This window comes from Balaenoptera acutorostrata, chromosome X, assembly GCF_949987535.1.
Source record: "Balaenoptera acutorostrata chromosome X, mBalAcu1.1, whole genome shotgun sequence".
Taxonomy (NCBI): domain Eukaryota; kingdom Metazoa; phylum Chordata; class Mammalia; order Artiodactyla; family Balaenopteridae; genus Balaenoptera; species Balaenoptera acutorostrata.
In genome coordinates this window covers 101,328,704-101,343,620 of record NC_080085.1, presented here as the reverse complement: position 1 = coordinate 101,343,620, position 14,917 = coordinate 101,328,704, and the positions used below count along the sequence as shown (strand labels likewise).

General features: G+C 38.9%; 1 protein-coding gene and 1 pseudogene across 2 annotated transcripts in view; one reads left to right on the top strand and one right to left on the bottom strand.

Moving 5' to 3' along the window:
• PLS3 (plastin 3) overlaps positions 1–14,917 on the bottom strand; it is a 91,973-nt gene that overhangs the window by 64,813 nt on the left and 12,243 nt on the right. The gene's annotated exons all lie outside the window — the stretch shown is intronic.
• On the top strand, positions 1,796–2,238 carry LOC103012405 (ferritin light chain-like; annotated as a pseudogene).

Below are 14,917 nucleotides of genomic sequence, written 5' to 3'. Positions count from 1 at the left end.
TAGGCATAGTATTTTTAAAGTCTCTTGCAACTTTCATTCAAACATCATCCCCTCCCCACCACACCCAGTACAGGTTATATTCTTTCCATGTGTGACACGTACAATGGAGGCCTCTCCCACTGTGCTTAATGCCACACCTCAATAACACTGATCTATCATCCTTTAATGGAACAGGATTTTACCCATCTTCATGACTTATAAAGTAAACAAACAAATAACACTCACAGTGAGTGAAACATCAAAGCAAAGGGATCTAACATAAAACAGGTACCAAATTAACACGGAGGATATTGCTACTGTAATTTTGGGCTATATTGGAAAGTTTAGGAAATTTATGCCAGGAACAGTATTAGGTACGCAAACTTCCTGTTGCGTGGCTGTGTCAGTTTTAACAATCAAGTAGATCTGGTTTACGTGATGATTGGGGGGGTGGGTAAATAAGCCACAAGAACATTTTAATTTCAATATTCCAAGGGCTGTCTCCCCAACGGTAAATATTTGTGAGCTCTGTTTTTACATAACAAAGTAATCAACCTTTTAAAACAGGATGTCTTATTATATATTAAATTATATACCTTGTCCTAATGCCCTAAAACAAAAGGCTGAAATAAATAGAAGGATTTAAAGCATGGGCCCTCCAAAAATTATCAGTTGAACTACACATGGGATAAGGAAGTGATTTGGAAGACATCTGTGGTGACTATATACAGTTAACAACACTGAACTGCATATTTCAAAGTTGCTAAGAGAGTAAATCTTAAAAGTTCTCATCACAAGAATAAAAAAGTAACTGTGGGGTGGTGGATGTTAACTAGACTTATTGTAGTAATCATTTCACAATACATACATATATTAAATCATCTCGTTGTACACCTTAAACTAATACAATGTTATATGTCAATTATGTCTCAGTGAAACTGGGGGGGAGACATCTGTGTTCTGTTCACAGCTAATAAAATCATACAAAGAAATAACTCATATGCTCTACACCTTCCTATCCTGAGGGTCTCTCATTCAAAAAAAGGATAGGGAAGGAAAAGAAACCAACAAAAAAAACCCAACTAACCCAGCAGCTCCTAAACTTTTTGGCCTCAGGACCTGAGGACCCCAAAAAGCTTTTTGATATGTGGGTTAGATCAGTGTCTTTATCATATTAGAAATTACAACTAGGACATTTTAAAGATATTTATTTAAAAAAAAAAAACTAAACCCGGGCTTCCCTGGTGGCGCAGTGGTTGAGAATCTGCCTACTAATGCAGGGGACACGGGTTCGAGCCCTGGTCTGGGAAGATCCCACATGCCGCGGAGCAACTAGGCCCGTGCGCCACAACTACTGAGCCTGCGCGTCTGGAGCCTGTGCTCCGCAACAAGAGAGGCCGCGATAGTGAGAGGCCCGTGCACCGCGATGAAAAGTGACCCCCGCTCGCCGCAACTAGAGAAAGCCCTCGCACAGAAACGAAGACCCAACACACCCAAAAATAAATAAATAAATTTATTTAAAAAAAAAAACAACTAAACCCACCTCATGCTAATATAAATAACATTTAAAAATGAAAACTATATTTTTAAAAAATTTAATGGGAAGAGGCAGGGCACGCCTCGCTTCTCCGGATGTCTCTTGCTTCAACAGTGTTTGAATGGAACAGACCCAGGGACGCCCCCTTTTCCAGCCTCCAATCACCCTGCAACCTCTTTTCCAGTCGCATCCTTAGGAACCAACCACTCTGCCGTCCTCGGCCTCCGAAACCAGCCAATACCGTTTTTTCGGAGCTTAGCTCCTTACTGCTGATCAACCATGAGCTCCCAGATTTGTCAGAATTATTCCACCCAGGTGGAGGCAGCCGTCAACCACAGGGGTCAACCTGCATCTGGGCCCTCCTACACCTACCTCCCTCTGGGCTTCTATTTCTCCCGCGAGGATGTGGTTCTGGAGGACGTGGGCCACTTCTTTTGTGAGTCCGCCATGGAGAAGGGCAAGGGCGCCCAGCGTCTCTTGAAGATGCAAACCCAGCAAAGCGGCTGTGCCCTCTTCCAGGAGCGCAGAAGCCGTCCCAAGATGAATGGGGTAAAACTCTGGACAATAAGGAAGCTGCCACGGCCCTGGAGAAGAACCTGAGCCAGGCCCTTGTGGACCTGCACCCCTGGGCTCTGGCCGCGCAGACACCCACCCGTGACTTCCTGGAGAGCCGCTTCCTGGAGGAGCAGCTGAAACTCATCAAGCAGATGGCGACCACCTGACTGACCCCACCTCCCACTGGCGCAGGCTGCCGCCGGGGTTGGAGTGGGGGGCTGAGCCAGTAGCTCTTCCAAAGGCTCACCCTCAAGTACGACGGGGGCCTCTGGAGCCCAGCGGCCTTTGAGGGGCCCCTCTGCATCCCTCCGGTGTCAGGGCTTCTGCCTGAGCCCCTCTCTGCAGCCACTAGGCAGCTTTTTGACCACCCTGGGGCCCTCACCTAAGCCGTGGGCCAAATGGAAACAAAGGTTTTTGCAGGAAAAAAAAAAATAGAAGAGTATATTGTTTACATCTTTGTTTAACTAAATACAGTGACAGCTGGATTTTCATATCTGCTTCTGCATTGTCTGTTGCAATATGTTGTTTTGATTCAAGTATATGAAGAAAACATGGCCTCCCACAGATACGTTGTTTGGAAAAAGGAAGTATTTTAGGAACCTTTTCGGATAATTATGGATATTCTTCTTTATAATACCACGCCAAAACTGGGTAAGTGCTAGTTTCTTAAATAGTTGTTGCAGTGTGGAATCTGATATCAGATCAATGACGTTTTCATACTCTGTTACGTTAAAATCCATTGGTCTATCTTGCACTTCAAATGGACCTTTTACCCATGCTTGATTTCAGAACATCATGCACTGATCATATGGAACAATATTGTTTGACTAGTACAGATCTGTTGTCACACTTCATTTTACAATATCTAACAAATCACTTCCATTAAAAACACCACCAACCTCAGTAGAAAAGTCCAAGTATTGACGCATGGTGGCTGATGCAAGTTTTCAAGAATTTGAATTTTTGCTTGAAATCTCTAACTTTATCATTGGCAGCAAATACTCTCAGCCATTTTCCTTGCAGTGACTAGCACACTTGATTCACTTTTGATAACATATCTGCCAAATATTCAGGTCTGAATTATCAGTTAATACGTCATTTGCTCTTTCAAGTAAAAATGGTTTTCTATTTTCTAAAAGTGCAGCTAGTTTAGCTTGCAAATCAAAAAACTGCACAAGTGCTTTTCCTCAAGACAATCACTGTAAATCCATATGCAGCAGAAATGTTTTTTATGTACTTCCCATTTCATCACACATAATATTGAAAAGATGTATACCCAAGAGTTGAGACTTAATAAAATTAATTTTTCCTGCTTAATCAAAGACATTCATTAATGAATTGCATGTTATAGGTCTTTTTCTAACAGGAAGGGTATGGTGTTGAATACAAAGACTACTAATACAGTGTGGGGCTAAGGCACTAGCAGTTTTACCCACCATTGCTTGTGTCAATACAGTGAAAAAGCAAAGAACATCTTAGTGTTATTATACAAGTAATTTTGATCTCCAAGGGACTATTTGGCATACTTCTCTATTGAGAACCGGTGCTTTATTTGGTAATATTTATGATGGAGTCATCTAATTTTAGAGAGACAAAAAACATAAGGTCCATAGGTTTTTTTTTTTTTTTTTTTTTTTTAATGAGGATCTTGAATCAGATGCGTATGTTTTGATTGATTGATTGATTGATTGATTTTGGCTGTGTTGGGTCTTCGTTTCTGTGCGAGGGCTTTCTCCAGTTGTGGCAAGCGGGGGCCACTCTTCATCGCGATGCGCGGGCCTCTCACCGCCGCGGCCTCTCTCGCCGCGGAGCACAGGCTCCAGACGCGCAGGCTCAGCAGTTGTGGCTCACGGGCCCAGCCGCTCCGCGGCATGTGGGATCTTCCCAGGCCAGGGCTCGAACCCGTGTCCCCTGCATTATTAGCAGGCAGACTCTCAACCACTGCGCCACCAGGGAAGCCCAAGGTCCATAGGTTTTTAACAAGAAATTTCAAAACTGAGAATGCAATTACCAGAATAGGTTTTAACGTGAGTTCTGTTCTGTTGAACTGTGAAAAGAAAAATTAATTGATTAATATCAATTCTGAGGGGACCAATCTACAGGTTATTTACTCCAAAGAACATTTTGCAGAATCAGGTTCATGTCCATGAGATGGGAATTTATCATGATAGTGTAGTTTTTAGAAACTTTTAATACATTTTTTAAAAGATTAAGAAAGACAATATATTTGTTATAAAACTACTTAAAAATATCCAGTTCATATGTAGCAAATCAGATTTTTCTTCTGATAATCAGTAAGAGTTTCCTTCTCTGATACTAGAAAAGAAAGGCTTTTAAAGTTAGACTCTGTATGAAATGCAGAATTATTACTATTTTAAAATATTAAAAATGAAGTGAACTATAGTATTTATGTGTAAAATAATATGCGGGTTATTTGAAAGCAAATCCCAAACAACAAAAAAGGGGAGAGGAAAGATGAAATATAAGAACATCAAATATTGATAAACTGTTGAAACTGTGGGGGGGTTCCTTATGCTATTTTACTTTGTATGTTTGAAATTTTCCATAAAAATAAACTTTTAAAAATTCCATGAGCTTAGAAAAAAGTATTTTGTATTTTGGAAAGCAAAAATAAAATTCCTGGCTCATATTCATTCATTACACGAACACTGAATGAACATCCACTCTGTAAAAGGCACTGTACTTAGATGGCATCAGGAAATAGAAAGATTTATGAAATATGCCTTTTACATTCAAGGAGCTCAGAGTGTCTGTGTCCATATATGTAATTGATTCCCTAAAATGGGTATAATGCCTCCACTATGACCATTCTAAGGGGTACTTATACTATTACAAAGCACAGCTTGAGCCAACTGAACTGCAAATCAGGATAATGCAATTTTAAGGAAAAAAAAAAAGGAAAGTGGCATGAAAAGAGAATACAAAAAGGAAACTTAAAAAATAAGAAATGAGACTCTCTTTGGTTTTCCTCTATAAAAGGAAACCAACAAGAGATGTGAGCAAATATGGGCATGACCACATCATTTTTCCACCACAACCCCATCATCTTATTTTACTTCAGGACAGGAACCATCATGTCATCTCCTTTGAGTCAGCTCTTGTACTACTCACATAGGCAAAAATAACTGAGCAATACATTCACTTTCCATGGTGAACATTAAATACATTAAGTATTCTATAATTCTTCCAATGAAAGAAGACAGCAGTTACAGATTCCATATTTTAATTTTCAGGGCTACTATGTCCATTCACACCGCCCACCCACCCCCCCCATATAAATTAAGACCATCCTAAAGAATAAATCCCCAAGTTAAATCAGTAACATTCCTCAGTTACTCAAGGGGTCTAATTATAACACTGATAAATGAAAAATAAAAGTGAGAATCAAAAAAATCAAACATTTACTTTAACTGTCATCTTCTAGCTTATTGCCATATATTCCAAACAAATTATCAATTTTTCCCTATTCAAACTTCAGGTAAAATGTGCAAGAGTTCTCAAAACTCATTCAATGTAGGTCTTTAAAAGCTGAGTGACAGATTAAAGGATTTAAAATTGCTCCACTGTTTTCATCTTTAATATTTATTAAGCTCTATGAGGGCAGTGATTTGTCTTTTCACCAATCTATCTCAAGCATCTAGAACAGTGCCTGGCACACAGTAGGCAGGCAATAAGTATCTGTTAAGGAGGGTGGGGGCGGGGGGATTGGATGAAAGCAATCAAAAGGTACAAACTTCCAGCTGTAAGATAAATAAGTACTAGGGATGTAATGTACAATATGAGAAATTAACACTGCTGTATGTTATATATGAAAGTTAAGAGAGCAAATCCTGAGTCCTCATCACAAGAAAAAAAATTTTTTTCTTTCTCTTTTATTTTGTATCTATATGAGATGATGAATATTCACTAAACTTACTGTGATAATCATTTCATGATGTATGTAAGTCTAATCATTATACTGTACACCTTAATGCTGTATGCCAATTATATCTCAACAAAATGGAAGAAAAAAATTCAGGAACAAATATTTACTTTCAAATGAAAAAAAGTATCTGTTAAATAAATTTGTGATAATAACATTGCATGCTAAAGGAATTAAACTCACTGTCATGTGCTATAGTGGTTTATTACATAATAAAGAATAAACTTTTAGCACTTTTAATGCAAATCACATAAATAAACATAAAAGACATCTACTCTTGTCCCATTGGGTAACCCTACAAAATAGGGTGATTCCTAAGAGGTAATCCAGCCAAAGAAACGGTAGGTTATATCTTTCTAGTGGCACCGAATCCATGATCATATTTGGCAGCTGAATGATTTTCTAATTCTCCACTTTCCGAAAATAAAGGCATTTCAGAGAAAAGTGGAATGGAAGGTATAAAGAACTCTGAATATTATCAAGTTTTCCTTCAAAATTGCTACACACACAAAAAAGAAAAATCGCACTTAAGCTGTCAAGATCTCAATGCTTTAGCTTTCTTAACTTTAAAACGACTACTTTTTGACCTCACAAGGAATCACAAAACCTTCAAAAGAAACAGCCGCTTCAGCATTTCCTGCCTGTCTGCCCTAGTCCAAGATTAACCTTGTCAGTTTTTAGGAAGACTTATAAAACTCCCTTAAATGACTAATTCAGATGAAGTGGTAACATGAAGCCGCAGTTTTTATAAGATGCTGGTTTCTACTTGTTACCAGATGTTGCCATCACTTCAAAGTGTTAAATGCATTCATGAAGAGGTTCAGATATATTTGCATGTGGAATATTTTCTGACTTCTGCTATTATTGTGAAGACAGAGGAAAACTGTTGCCTTGTTGTCTAATAAAACCTCTTTAAGGTTGCCAATATTCACTTCAAGAATCACCAAGTACTCTGTCGGTCTAATTCTTCCGTGTAATTCTTGCAAGCACATATATATATAAACACTTTCAAAACACACCCCAGGAACTTCCCTGGCGGCGCAGTGGTTAAGAATCTGCCTGCCAATGCAGGGCACATGGGTTCGAGCCCTGGTCCGGGAAGATCCCACCTGCCGCAGAGCAACTAAGCCCGAGTGCTACAACTACTGAGCCTGCGCTCTAGAGCCCACGAGCCACAACTACTGAGCCCGCGAGCCACAACTACTGAAGCCCACGCGCCTAGAGCCCGTGCTCCCCAACAAGAGACACCACCACAATGAGAAGCCCGGGCACCGCGACAAAGAGTAGCCCCCGCTCGCCGCAACTAGAGAAAGCCCACGTGCAGCAACGAAGACCCAACGCAGCCAAAAATAAATAAATAAATTTAAAAAAACAAAAAAAAAACCACACCACAAATTAATTCCATTTCTTTGGGAGCTTGTCATGAAACAGCCCGCTTAAAGATCTAGCTGAAAAATCCAAATGTGTGTGTGTTTGTGTGTATGTGTATACTTTTGGAGTTGCTTTTTTAGACAAACAGTAAACAGTCAACAGCTTCACATAGTTCAGGGTTCCTTTGCCAGGATAACTCAAAAATTGCACTAGGTTTTCTGCTTCTACCCATTCTTCTCTGGTTATGTTAATTTCTTTGGTTATGTTGCCATTGGGGTTTTATTAGGTTAATTAAAAATGTTTTTTAATCTCCAGAGAGAGTTTAACGCAACAACAATGGTTGCTATTTTCTACACATAATGGTCATTGTTAAGTTTTGGCCCAACACAGCATCCTGAATACAATGTAGATTTATCCTTAAGATTGGCTGCAAAAATACTGTGGTCTCACACAGTGTTATGTGCCCTTTCTATTCAAATGTCTGGGAGATACCCCATAACTCTTATTTTTGCTGATACCCTGATTGTATTTCTCTGAGGATGGAGTTGAATCCATAAACATAACACTAATGCTGGCTCAGATTTCTAGACACTGAATTGTAACTGACCAGTCTTGCTTGCTCAGTATTTTATTTGGCAATCTGTTAACCTGGTACAGCTAAAAAGTCTCATAATTAATTCTGCCACAAATCAAACAACTTTTGTGGCCTTCGCTTGCTAAAAATCATATTGTTAGCAAAAAGTCATCCATGCAAGAGCAACTTCTTCCTTCTCCCAGTTTATCCCTCTCCCTGGTACTCTTACCTCAGAAATTGGCTAAGCCATTAGCAGGGTTCTTTTGATGGGGTAGACTATGGTAGGCTCACTGGCTCTGAGAATTCACTGCTTTAGAGAATGAGCTTTTAAAAGTCTCTCATTAGACCAAATACAAAAATGCAGATAAGCTATATGTGAAGAAAGAAGTTGGAATATCTGTTTGATGAGTACCATTATACTGCATTCTTCCTTAAATTACACTTTTTTTCCATCACAGGATAGGTTTTGCTGTAGCTGTGACTATTAACCTAAACAAAGTTAGGAGTAGATGGGGAAGAAACAAATCACTGATATTAGTGGTAGTAAATTTTTTTTCAGTATTAATTCTGTATTTAAATGGATTCAGTGATCATCATACATCCTTTTACCAAGGCTCCTCTATTCTTAAAATCTTAATTTTGTCCTATTTTTTAATTGGCTGAATTTCACTTTCGAGTATTTCTCTTTTCTACGAGTTCTTTTATATTCATGGGAACTGCCTAGTACCTTTATTTTTGAATGACATCTTGGCTTACTATTCTTGGATCACACTTTTGTCCTTTCAGAACTCTGTACACAATGCTTAGTGGTAGTAAATTTCACTGTAATAATTATACTAAAACTATATGAGCCACATGCTATAACTTAGGTAAGTTTTCCTTATTGAGAAGTAATTCTGTTAATTGTGTTTAAGGTAGTATAACTGGACTGTGATTTTCAAATTCCTGCTTTCTGAGTGTAACCACTTAATGCCATATTCAGAATGTTACAGGCTGCCAGTGACATATTTATTAAAACAATAAAAGCCAATTTAGAATATAAACAGGATGGGAAAGAGAGCCAAGTTTTTTTGGTGCTTCCACCCTGAATCATGAAGCAGAAAGAAGGGTGGAAAAGCTTTATCTTGAGAAAGCAAGACAGAAATGAAAGCATGATCTCATTCACTTTTCCCGCACCCAAACAAGGTGACATTTTCTGTTCCTTTCTTCTTCAGCCCTAATCAGTTTAACAGTCCTCTTCTCTTTTTTTAATCCCTAATAGTAAGTTTCCAAGTGCCCTTTTTAAATTAAGAGGTTTACCAGATTCTTTTTGTAATTTTTAAGATTTTATTTTTCAGAATCAAAGATCAAAGCATGAGAATGCACAAAAGTTTTCATTTAAAATGTTTTGATTTACTATTCATGACTAACAAACACATCCTAAACTCCAATACCCTAAATCCCAATGATTTAGTGGCATATTGTGTTTTGCTGTGTGGGTTAATGCATTTGTTTGAAACAACAGAAGAGGTAAACCATACTTAAGGCAGTAGGTTTAGGAGTCTTGCAAAGAGAAATCTAAGGTGCGGGGTGGGGGTAGTCTTTAAAAAGTCTGGAAAGAACTCTTCAAATAATTTTAAAATTCAAAAACATATCAGTGATTTAGAACTTGAAAGTTATATACCTAAATCAAGAAAAGTTTCAATATTGGTAATTAAAAAAAAGATATCCAAGTTCTATCTGAAGAGAAATGACCAATTAATATTTGTTCAGTGATTTAAAAATCATAAAAGTAGGCACCACTTTAGAAAATAAGACCTAGCATGAGACTACAGAAGAAATTAAATTGTCTTCCTTAATGGAATTATCATTTTTAACTTAATTAACATTACATATGCAATCTCAAAATTCTAATTTATTAATGTAATTCCTATTGACAGCACAGTTTTTTGTGGTCATAGACCAGCTTATTCTAAAAATTTATGTGGAAAGAAACAGGTCTTAGAACAGGTAAAATTTATTGAAAAATAGACTGGGTGGACTCACTCTGCCTGGTGTTAAGTCATTTCTTGTAGCTACAGCAATCAAGATAGTGTGGTTACAGAGCAACACAAGCAGAACAATGGAACAGGCCAGAGAACCCAGAAATAGACCTACACAAATAAGCTCAACTGATTTTTTTTTTTTTTTAAATTTATTTATTTATTTATTTATTTATTTTTGGCTGTGTTGGGTCTTTGTTTCTGTGCGAGGGCTTTCTCTAGTTGCGGCGTATTTATTTATTTTTGGCTGTGTTGGGTCTTTGTTTCTGTGCGAGGGCTTTCTCTAGTTGCGGCAAGCTGGGGCCACTCTTCATCGCGGTGCGCGGGCCTCTCACTATCGCGGCCTCTCTTGTTGCGGAGCACAGGCTCCAGACACGCAGGCTCAGTAGTTGTGGCTCACGGGCCCAGTTGCTCCACGGCATGTGGGATCTTCCCAGACCAGGGCTCGAACCCACGTCCCCTGCATTGGCAGGCAGATTCTCAACCACTGCGCCACCAGGGAAGCCCTCAACTGATTTTTGATAAGCGTGCAAAAGCTCATCAGTGGAGGAATGGTGCTACAGCAACTGGACAACCATAGGGGAAAAAAATAACTCTGACCTAGACCTCATTTTGTGTAATTTTGTATAAAGATTTACACCAAAATTAACTCAAAATGGGCCACAGACTTAAATGTGAAACATAACACCATAAAACTTTAGAAAAAATTTTTTGAAAAATTCATCAGGAACCACGTTTGGTGAAGGGGCCTTGGACATGACACCAAAAAGACAATCCATAAAAGGAAACATTGATCAACTTGGCCTTGTCAAAATAATACTTTTGTTCTGTGAAAGACCTTGCTTGGAGGATGGAAAGACAAGCTACAGACTAGGAGAAAATAGCTGTATACCACATATCTGACAAAGGATTGTTATCTAGAATATATAAAGACCTCTCAAAACTCAACATTAAAAAACAATCCAACTGGAAAATAGGCAAAAGACATGAACAGATATTTCACCAAAGAGGATATACAGATGGGAAACAAACACATAAAAAGATGCTCAGCATCATTAACCACTGGGAAATGCAAAATGAAACAAAAATGGGATATCACTACACACCTATCAGAATAGCTAGAATAAAAATGTGACAATACTAAGTGCTAGCAAGGATGTAGAAAAACTGGGTCGCTCATACGTTGCTGGTAGGAGATTAAATGGTACAAGTCACTACAGAAAAACATTTTGATAGTTTCTTATAAAATTAAATATGCAACTCTCATATGACCCAGAGATTGCATTTTTGGGGCATTAATCCCAGAGAAATGAAAATTTACAATCACAGAAAAACCTGTACACAAATATTTGTAGCAGCTTTATTTGTAGCAGCCAAAACGAGAAATGGCCCAGATGTCCTTCAATGTGTGAATGGGTAAAAAAACTATGGTAGGGGCTTCCCTGGTGGCGCAGTGGTTGAGAATCTGCCTGCTAATGCAGGGGACACGGGTTCGAGCCCTGGTCTGGGAGGATCCCACATGCCGCGGAGCAACTAAGCCTGTGCACCACAACTACTGAGCCTGCGCGTCTGGAGCCTGTGCTCCGCAACAAGAGAGGCCGCGATAGCGAGAGGCCCGCACACCGCGATGAAGAGTGGCCCCCGCTCGCCACAACTAGAGGAAGCCCTCGCACAGAAACGAAGACCCAACACAGCCAAAAGTAAATAAATAAATAAAAATTTAAAAAAAAGAAACAAAGCAATGAGCAAGCATCCTTGAGTATATGTATTTATAAAAAAAAAAAAAAAGAACTATGGTACATTTACACCATGGAATACTACTCAGCAATAAAAAGGAGAAAGGTATTGATATACACAACTTGGATGAATCTCTAGAGAATTATGCTGAATGAAAAAAGCCAAAAGATTGCATACTCTGATTTCATTTACATAATATTTTTGAAATGACAAAATTATAGAAATGGGAAACAGATTAGTGGTTTCCAGGGGTAGAGATGGGACAGGTGCAGGGGAGGGTGGAAGAAAGTGTGCGCTGTTACAAAAGGGTAACAAAAAGGATTCTAGTGGTGACGGAACTGTTCGGCAACTTGACTGTATCAATGTCAACATCTTGGCTTGGGTACTGTACTATGGTCTTGAAGAGGAAAGACTTGGGGGAAACTGAGTAAAGGGTACACAGGATCTCTCTGTGTTATTTCTTACAAGTACATGTCTACAATTTCTGCAAAGTAAAAAGTTCAATTAAAAAATCTAACTCAGAATTAAACACAGAATATAGTATAATTAAATGGATAGGGAAAAGGGAAGAAAATTTATATGCAATAATTTCATATCCTATTTTAAACATTATTCCCACGAATCTTTCCAGAATACTATAGACATAACTACTGACACTATAGTCTTAGCTTGTATGGTCAATTCATGACTCCACTAGAGTATTTGATCTGGGTAAATGATATTTTTCTGTTCAATACCAAAATAACAAGCTGATATAAAGGAGAATTTCAGGGCAAGAACCCACCAATGCATGACAATTTTGGTATCTGTTATTAGAAATATTTACTTAAGTGACACTTCTCCCCAGATAGTCACTCCTTGATCTCCTTCATGTCTTGTGTCAAATATCTTTCCTTTCAGTGAGGCCTCCTGTGACCACATGATTTGAAATGGCAATGCCCTCCTCCCACTCCCTACACCCTCAACTCTAATTTTCTCCATAATACATTACCATCGAATATACTATATTGTTGTTCATTTTGTATCTTCCCCTAGTAGGATGTAAGCTTCATAGGGATGGTAATTTTCATTTGTTTCAGTCACAGGTGTAATCCCCAGTGCCTAGAAAATAACCTGACCTATAGAGGCACTCAGTAAATATCTGAATAAGTGAATGAATCAATGAATAAAATGGAATTTTTTTTCTTGGTGAGGAGTAATACAAAGGGGGAAATACTGGCTCTCTGAGAGAGAAAATCCAGTTTGGAAGAAACCAAGAGTGATAAATCCGGGAATTCCCTGGAGGTCCAGTGGTTAGGACTCTGCGCTTCCATTGCAGGGGACACGGGTTCAATCCCTGGTCGGGGAACTAAGATCCTGCAAGCCACGCGGTGTGGCAAAAAAAAAAAAGTGATAAATCCTACAATGTATATCCAATATATTGGCATTCGAGTTTTCAAAATCCTTTGGATGCAATACAATGTAGGAAACTCTTTAAGATCAATGATTAGGACTGCAGCTTTGTAAGCATAAGAGTACTTTGGTTGAAGATACAACCTGGAAAATAATGTACCACTTTAAAGCTATTACCAATGAATTTTCATTAGCTATGGAAGAGTTGGTCAAGTTAAATAATGTTGCTTAAGTTATAGGTGAAGTGAGTTTCAGAGAGTTTATGTCAACTTTAAAGACATGGCATCTGCCATTTTGTTAACATCTGAAAGAAAACTCCAGTTTGTATAAACTGATTCAGGGTGGAAGAGGCATTCCTAGTGAACCACGCTGGACTCTGGATGTGGTATTTAAATTTATGGCAAGAAGAGTGATGGATTAGGTAGCAGGAGACCCCATCCCCCACCACTGTCCTCCACCACTGCATTAGACCTCTGTCGCCTCATCTGCAAAAATCAGTGGCTGGATTAGACTCTGAGCTCTTCAAACGATGGCACATTATGTTATTTATCTTAGTGATAACAGTGCCTAGCACACTGTTGATAATTAATAAAGGCCTGTTAAATGAATTAAGTAATTAAATAGGAAGTTCTAAATGGGTCTCTGGGAAATTGTATCTTTTCTTGACTGAACTGCAGCCCTCCTCTCTCAGGGAGGCCTATCCTTTCCTAGTTGGCCTGCCCAGAATAAGGCAACTAGGTCCAGGAACTTCTCTGTGGGTTGAATACAGAAGATAATGGCAGAGATCGGTTCTAGGTGTCATTAGCTATATTGGCCTGAAGGGTTCTTGAAAGAAAAACTCTGATCTGTAACTGATTCTTTTTATCATCCTTGAATAATCCCTCCTTCCCATGTTCATCCCTGAAGAGTCAAAAGGTAAAGACTCCCTCAAACTTACTGCTGCACTTTCTAAATGTAAAACACCAAGCTCTTCTGAAAATGTCGTGTCAAATGTACTCAATATTATTTCTGGATGGATAGACAAGAAACTAGTACTAATGGTCACCTCCTGGGAAGGGAAATGGGGGATCGGAGTCAGGGGCAGGAGGTTTATTTTCTTTATGTCCCTTTATAGCTTTTGAATTTTGTTCTGTGTATGTATTTCATATTTGAAGTGTAAATTTAAAAAATAAATATTAGATGTGCTCAATAATGCTTTAGGTTGACTGAAAACCATTGTGTTTCAAAGCATTTGTCATTTACTTCTGCAATACTTAATACTGCTTACTTTTGTTCCTTATACTAGGTATTCAATGAATGTGTATAAACAAGGAATTTTGGATAAATCTGTTATACAAGTTTTTAAAAAGGTGATTATACAACTTTTACAGGCTTTCCATTATTCAAGCAGAAATATTACTAAGGAATAAGGTAGTGTTGGGAAGAAGTTGATGATAATAAGCTACTAAGCATCAAGAAACAGGAAAAGGGGCTTCCCTGGTGGTGCAGTTGTTAAGAATCCGCCTGCTAATAATGCAGGGGACACAGGTTCGAGCCCTGGTCCGGGAAGATCCCACATGCCACGGAGCAACTAAGCCCGTGCGCCACAACTACTGAGCCTGCGCTCTAGAGCCCACAAGCCACAACTACTGAGCCCACGTGCTGCAACTACTGAAGCCCGCATGCCCAGAGCCTGTGGTCCACAACAAGAGAAGCCACCGCAATGAGAAGCCCGCGCACCGTAACAAAGAGTAGCCCCCGCTCGCCGCAACTAGAGAAAGCCCGTGCACAGCAACGGAGACCCAACACAGCCAAAAATAATAAATAAA